Source organism: Pongo abelii, chromosome 1, assembly GCF_028885655.2.
Source record: "Pongo abelii isolate AG06213 chromosome 1, NHGRI_mPonAbe1-v2.0_pri, whole genome shotgun sequence".
Lineage (NCBI taxonomy): Eukaryota > Metazoa > Chordata > Mammalia > Primates > Hominidae > Pongo > Pongo abelii.
The window spans coordinates 210,066,239-210,074,000 of NC_071985.2; positions in this window are offsets into that span (position 1 = coordinate 210,066,239).

The following is a 7,762-nucleotide window of genomic DNA, read 5'->3' on the forward strand; positions in this document are numbered from 1 at the left end:
GTGGCGGGTGCCTGTAATCCAAGCTACTGAGGAGGCTGAGGCAGGAGAATCGCTTGAACCCAGGAGGCAGAGGATGCAGTGAGATCACACCACTGCACTCCAGCCTGGGCTACATAGTGAGACTCTGTCTCAAAAAAAAAAGGCCAGGTGCAGTGGATCACGCCTGTAATCCCAACACTTTGGGAGGCCAAGGCGGGTGGATCACAAGGTCAGGAGATTGAGATCATCCTGGCTAACACGGTGAAACCCCGTCTCTACTAAAAAAAAAAAAAAAATTAGCTGGGCATGGTTGCAGGCACCTGTAACCCCAGCTACTCAGGAGGCTGGGGCAGGAGAATCACTTGAACCCAGGAGGCAGAGGTTGCAGTGAGCTGAGATGGCGCCACTGCATTCCAGCCTGGGCAACAGAGTGAGACTCTGTCTCAAAAAAAAAAAAAAAAAAGAGACCTTGCCTTAGACCTGCTGAATAAGAAACTCACGGGGCAGGACTCAGAATTCTGAGGCTCCATGAACCTCCCAGGTGATTCTAATGCAGCTGAAGTTTGAGAATGCATGCCTTCTGCTACCCCAGAGAGATCTTTCTACACTTGATCTTAGCCAAAACGCTGAGAAGCGATCCCCAGAAAGACCTTTCTAAAATGTAGTTCTAATCACGTTACTCTCCTGCTTAATGCCCATCCATGGCTCCTCTCTGCCCTCAGGATGAAGTTCTAACCCTTTTGCATGGTATAAATGGCTATTTACAACTTCCAACTGGCTTCCTCTACCTTACCTGTGGCCTCCCTGGCCACCCTTTCCCACCACCATTGCTACACTGGGCTTCCTTGTCATCTCCTGAAATTGACATGTCTTCCCACTTCTGGGCTTGTCCACATGCTGTTCCTTCCACCTAGGATGCCCTGTGCTCCATTTGAGCTGAGTGGGTGCCTACTTATTCTTCAAGGCCCAGTTCAAGAATCTTTTTTTGTAGTTTTCTTGACATTAACATGTATTCATTAATACTTTGTACATGGATATTGTTGTAGCTTACTGAATATTACATGTTGGGCACTGAGAAGATAAATATGAATAAGACCTAGTTCCCATTTTCAGGATGCTCACAAACACAAACACATAAAAATATGATTATAAATAATGTAACAATTGTAGTGACTGGTATACATTACAGGAGTTGGTGGGAGGGGGTTGGTCATTTTGGAAGGTTTCCTGGCTTTCATACACCATCATCTCATTTAATGCTCACAACCACCTCAGGAAATCAGAGTTACTCTTATTACCACTTTATAGATGAGGAAACACTCAGAAGTTCCCAATACATTGTTGAAGTTCCTCATAACATTGTTGGGGATGTAAAATTTGTAGCCACTTTGGAAAACAGTTTGGCAGCTCCTCAAAAAGATAAACATAAAACTACCATAAGACCCAGTAATTTTACTCCTAGGTATAGAATTATACCTACTTGAAGTAGGATCATTTCTACTTCAAGATAAATGAAAACATATGTCTATGCAAAGACAAGACTTGGACACATGGTTCTAGCAGCATTATTCATAATAGCCCCAAACTGGAAATACCTAAATATCCATCAACTGGTGAACAGAAAGACAAAATGTATTAGATTAATACAATGGAATACTATTCAACTATATAGAGGAATGAGGTACTGATACATTCTACAATATGATCCTCAAAAACATGGTGCTAAATGACAGAAGCGAGTCACAAAAGATCACATATGATTCCATGTACATGAGACATGAAGAATAGAAAAACCTACAAAGACAATAAGTAGGCCATGTGCGGTGGCTCACGCGTGTAATCCCAGCACTTGGAAAGGCCAAGGCGGGTGGATTACCTGAGCTCAGGAGTTCAAGACCAGCCTGGGCAACATAGTGAGACATAGTCTCTACAAAAAACAAACAAAACTAGCTGTGTATGGTGGTGCATGCCTGTGGTTCCAGCTACTTGGGCCGCTGAGGCAGGAGAATCACTTGAACCCAGGAAGCAGAGGTTGCAATGAGCTAAGATGGAGCTGCACTCCAGCCTGGGTGACAGAGTGAGACCCTGCCTCAGAAAGAGGGAGAGAGAGAGAAGAAGAAGGAAGAAGAAGGAGGAGACCTGAGGTCAGGAGTTCAAGACCAGCCTGGCCAACATGGTGAAACCCCATCTCTACTAAAAATACAAAAATTATCCAGGCATGGTGGTGCATGCCTGTAATCCCAGCTACTCAGGAGGCTGAGGCAGGAGAATTGCTTGAACCTGGGAGGTGGAGGTTGCAGTGAGCAGAGATGGCACCACTGCACTCCAGCCTGGGCGACAGAGCGAGAGTACGTCTCAAAAAAAAAAAAGGAATGAAGTTGGACCTCTAACTCACAACATATACAAAATTGGACTCAGAAATGAATCAAAGATCTAAATATATGAGCTAAAACTATACAACTTTTAGGAAAAAGCATAGGCATAAGTCTTTGTGACCTTACATTAGGCAACAATTTCTTACTTTTTTTTTTTTTTTTTTTTTTTTTTTTTGAGAGAGGGTCTCATCTGTTGCCCAGGCTGGAGTGCAGTGGTGTGAACAAAGCTCACGGCAGCCTTGACCTCCTGGGATCAAGCAATCCTCCTGCCTCAGCCTCCTGTGTAGCTGGGACTACAGGCACTTGCCTGCCACCATGCTTAGTTAATTTTTAAATTTTTTATAGAGACAGGTTCTTCCTGTGTTGCTCAGGCTGGTCTTGAACTCCTGGCCTCAAGTGATCCTCCTGCCTCGCCTCTCAAAGTAATAATTTCTTAAATATGACAACAGAAGCACAAGCAACAAAAGGAAGAAAATAGATAAATTGGACTTCATTAAAATCAAAAGCTTTTTTTTTTTTTTTTTTGAGATGGAGTCTGTCTCTGTTGCCAGGCTGGAATGTGGTGGCACGATCTCGGCTCACTGCAACCTCCACTTCCCAGGTTCAAGTGGTTCTGCTGCCTCAGCCTCCCAAGTAGCTGGGACTACAGGCACTTGCCACCACGCCCGGCTACTTTTTGTATTTGGAGTTTCACCATGTTGGCCAGGATGGTCTCGATCTCTTGACCTCATAATCCACCCGCCTCAGCCTCCCAAAGTGCTGGGATTACAGGCATGAGCCACCACAACCGGCCTAAAATTAAAAATTTCTTTGTTGCAAAGGACATCATCAAGAAAGTAAAAAACCAACCTACAGCTAATTGTTTGATTTTTTTTATAGAGACAAAGTCTCACTATGTTCCCCAGGTTGATCTTAAACTCCTGGGTTCAAGTGATCCTCCTGGTTTGGCCTCCCAAAGTACTGAGATTATAAGTGTGAGCCACCATGCCCAACCTATATGATTTCACTTACATAAAATATCCAGAATAGGCAAATTCATAGAGATTCATGGTTATTTAAGGTTGTTGGGGAGGGGAGAAGAGGGATGACTGCTGATGGACACAGAGTCTTATGGGGGTGTGATGAAAATATTCTAAAGGTGATATGGTGATGGTTCCTGTGTATTCTTATTTAGCAATCAGTGCAACCCTTCACATTAACAAATTAAAGGAAAAACCCATGTGACCATCTCCATAGATACAGGAAAAACACTTGAAAAATTCAACACTCATTCACGATTTTTAGAAACCTGATAGCTAAATAAGAATACACAGGAATTACTTTCTACAGCAAATATCAAACTTAATGGTGAAACTTTAGAAATGAGAGAAGGACATCCAGTATCTTTCCTACAAATCAACATCGTATTAGTGATCCTGGACAAAGCAATAAAACAAGGAATAAGAAAAAAGCCCCTGCCAGTCTGTTTAGAACTTATGCAATTAACTACAATGCTGTCCCGAACAAGGGTCATTTATTTATCAGACATTTATTGGGCATCTACCCTGTTCCAAGCTGGGGTCATAACTACCGCTCCCTCCTTGTCAAGGGTGTTTACCTGCCTTAAGAAATTGCTTCCTCTTTCCCTGGGTGGCCAAGGCCTGGCAGGTGTGCATCTGCAGCAGGATTCTTTTTTTTTTTTTGAGACAGGGTCTCTGTCACCCAGGCTGGAGTGCAGTGGCACAATCTCGGCTCACTGCAAACTCCGCCTCCCAGGTTCACGCCATTCTCCTGCCTCAGCCTCCTGAGTAGCTGGGACTACAGGCGCCCGCCACCACGCCTGGCTAATTTTTTGTATTTTTAGTAGAGATGGGGTTTTACTGTGTTAGTCAGGATGGTCTCGATCTCCTGACCTCATGATCCGCCCGCCTCGGCCTCCCAAAGTGCTGGGATTACAGGCGTGAGCCAGTGCACCCGGCCACAGCAGGATTCTTGAGGTGCCTCAAGCTCTGGGTTGCAGCAGGGATAGAAAACCAGACCTTTCAGGGGGTTCTAACTGAGAGTTTCGAAGGGCTCAACAGTGTGACAATACTTTTTTGTTATGTATATTAAGCTGTTTACTTTGCTTGTAGATCCTTCCACAGATCCTAGAAGAGAGAACAGGTAATAAAACTGAACTTGGGAAAATCTAAGATACTGAGAACCATAAAAAGAACCAAAAGGGCTCTTCACTCATTTGTTCATTTGTTTCACAAAACTTTTCCTTTTTTTTTTTGAGACAGAGTCTTGTTATGTTGCTCAGGCTAGAGTGCAGTGGTGCGATCTTGGCTCACTGCAACCTCCGCCTCCAGGTTTCAAGCAATTCTCATGCCTCAGCCTCCTGAGTAGCTGGGACTACAGGCGCACACCACCACACCTGGCTAATTTTTGTATTTTTAGTAGAGATGGGGTTTTGCCATGTTACACAGGCTGGTCTCGAACTCCTGACCTCAAGTCATCCACCTGCCTCTGCCTCCCAAAGTGTTGGGATTACAGGCATGAGCCACTGAGCCCGGCCCACAAACCTTTTTTGAGCATCTACTATGTGTCTGCCTCTACCTGGTGCTAGGGAAACCATGCCCCCTCATTTTATGGAGCTTACAGCCAATTCTAATTCAAACCACATAAAGTTTATGGATTTGAATATATATTTAAACAAACACCTTTGAGCCTCTATGTGCTGGCTGGTAGATCCCAAACTTTAGCACTCATCAGAATCAGAGGGCTTGTTAGAGTACAACTTGCTGGGCTCCATCCCTAGAATTTCTGATTCAGTCGGTCGGGTTGGGACCTAAAAATGGACATTTCTGGGCCAGGCGCAGTAGCTTATGCCTGTAATCCCAGCACTTTGGGAGGCCAAGGCAGGCAGCTCACCTGAAGTGGGGAGTTTGAGACCAGCCTGACCAACATGGAGAAACCCTGTCTCTAGTAAAAATAGAAAATTAGCCGGGTGTGGTGGCGTATGCCTGTAATCCCAGCTACTTGGGAGGCTGACGCAGGAGAATTGCTTGAACCTGGGAGGCGGCGGTTGTGGTGAGCTGAGATTGCGTCATTGCACTCTAGCCTGGGCAACAAGAGTGAAACTCCATCTAAAAAAAAAAAGGGCATTTCTAACAAGCTCCAAGGTGATGTTGAGGATACTGGTCAGGAGGACACCACTCTGAGGACAACTGCACCAGATAACATGCAATGCCCACACTGGGATTGAGACACTGCAAAATGTAAAAAAGAAAGAAAACAATCCCTATTCCTGAGGAGCTCACAGCCCAGTGGATTCACTCACTTGCTCATTCATTTATTCAACAAATTAGGGCCTTGTGTGCATAACATCATTTAGCTTCCGGCCAAGTGTGGTAGCTCACACCTGTAATCCCAGCACTTTGGGAGGCAGATGGATCACTTAAGCCCATGTGTTTGAGACCAGCCTGGACAACATAGTGAAACCCCATCTCTACAAAAAATACAAAAATTAGCCAGGCGTGGTGGTGGCCTGTAGTCCCAGCCCTTTGAGAGGCTGAGCTGGAAGGAGCACCTAAGCCCAGAAGGTCTAGGGTGCAGTGAGTCATAATCATGCCACTGCACGTCAGCCTGGGCAACAGAGTGAAGCCCCGTCTCAAACAACCAAAAAAAAAAAAAAAAAAAAAACCACATACAAAAAAAAAAAAAAAATCATTTATTAAGTTGGTGCAAAAGTAATTGCGGTTTTCGCCATTTAAAAGTTATGGCTAAATGGTTCCTGGCAAAACCCTGTAAAGTAGGTATTGTTATTAGCCCCATGTTTACAAATGAGGAAATTGAAACTCAGAGAGGTTGCGCAATGTGTACAAAGTCACACAGCATGTGATAGAGCCCAGGCTGTGCATCCCCAGGAAACCCTACTCTTAACCTCTAGCCAAACTTCATGTATTATAAATATGTCATTTAATAAAGTGTTATAAATGCCACCATCCAGGAAGAATGGAATGCTCTGGGAGCTCGGATGGGCTCCATCTATGGAAAGATGGGCTCCATCTATGGACTCGGAGAGGGTTGGGGATGGGGCCTGAAGGAGATGCTTGCCAAAGGAAAGAAGGGGAGAAGGCTGCACAGCAGGCAGAAGGAGCTGTTTGGGAAAAGGCCAGGTGGCTCCATGGTTAAAATATGTAGAACAGGGCCAAGTGTGGTGGCTCACGCCTATAATCCCAGCACTTTGGGAGGCTGAGGCGGGAGGATTGCCTGAGCTCAGGAGTTCACCACCAGCCTGGACAACACGGTGAAACCCCATCTCTACTAAAATACAAAAAATTAGCCGGGCATGGAGGCATGTGCCTGTAGTCCCAGCTACTCGGGAGGCTGAGGCAAGAGAATCGCTTGAAACAAGTGACCACAGCAAAGGGTGACCAGCAGGATGCCCAGTGTATCTGTTGGCTGGTGGTTGTGTTGACCCAGTTATGGCCACACACCCCTTCCTGGAGTGTGTAGTCCCTCAATTAAAGGGATCCCTGACCACTCTAAGAGTGTTCGCCCCTCAGCACTAGCTAGGCCTCTGCCCAGGCAGGTTATTTTCCCAGCATGGGGACCGCTGCCCTCTGGTGGCCACTCTGCCAAATGCAGAAATTGGGAAAAGCTACCTTTTATTGAGACCTCTTTAGGGACTAGGTTTTAGTCCATGCAATCTTTTCAAAAACCTTATAGAATAGGCATTATTATCGCCAGTGAGGCTCAAAGAGGTGAATTTACTTATGTGAGGTCACACAGCTAGTAAGGGTGAGCAAGAGAGGCACTTCACCTGTCTCACCCTAGTCCCCGTCCTGGTGATGCAATCAGACTGCAACGTGGCCATCTAAGCTCCAAGGCCCATGCTTGTGACTTCCATGTGGTCCAGCCTCCTAACTGGCATTATGGGGGCTCCATTCTGACCTTTGAGATTTTTTGTGTGTGTACACTGCCAGATGCTGGGGAAATAAAGACAGAGTCTTTTGCCCACAAACAGTCTGTCTAGTGGTCCCTCAAATATAAACTGTGAGAAGACACCTGGCTTCAGGAGCAGCAAAGAAAGCATGATTTGCATGTGTGTGTATTTGGTATTCTAAGGAAACAGGCCCTTGGGGAAGCCTGTAGGCAGTGTCCCAGCCACAGGGAATCCTCTTCCCAGACAATGCGTGCCCTAAGGCCAGCAATCCCCTATCCCACCGCCACTACTAGGCTGTACTTTCTGGTCCCCTGGACAAGCCTGATCCTGCTATTTCTTTCTTTTCTTCTCCTTTTTTTTGAGATAGAGACTCGCTCTGTCACCCAGGCTGGAGTGCAATGGCATAACCTGGGCTCACTGCAATCTCCGCCTCCCGGGTTCAAGCGATTCTCCTGCCTCAGCCTCCCAAGTAGCTGGGACTACAGGCGCCCGCCACATG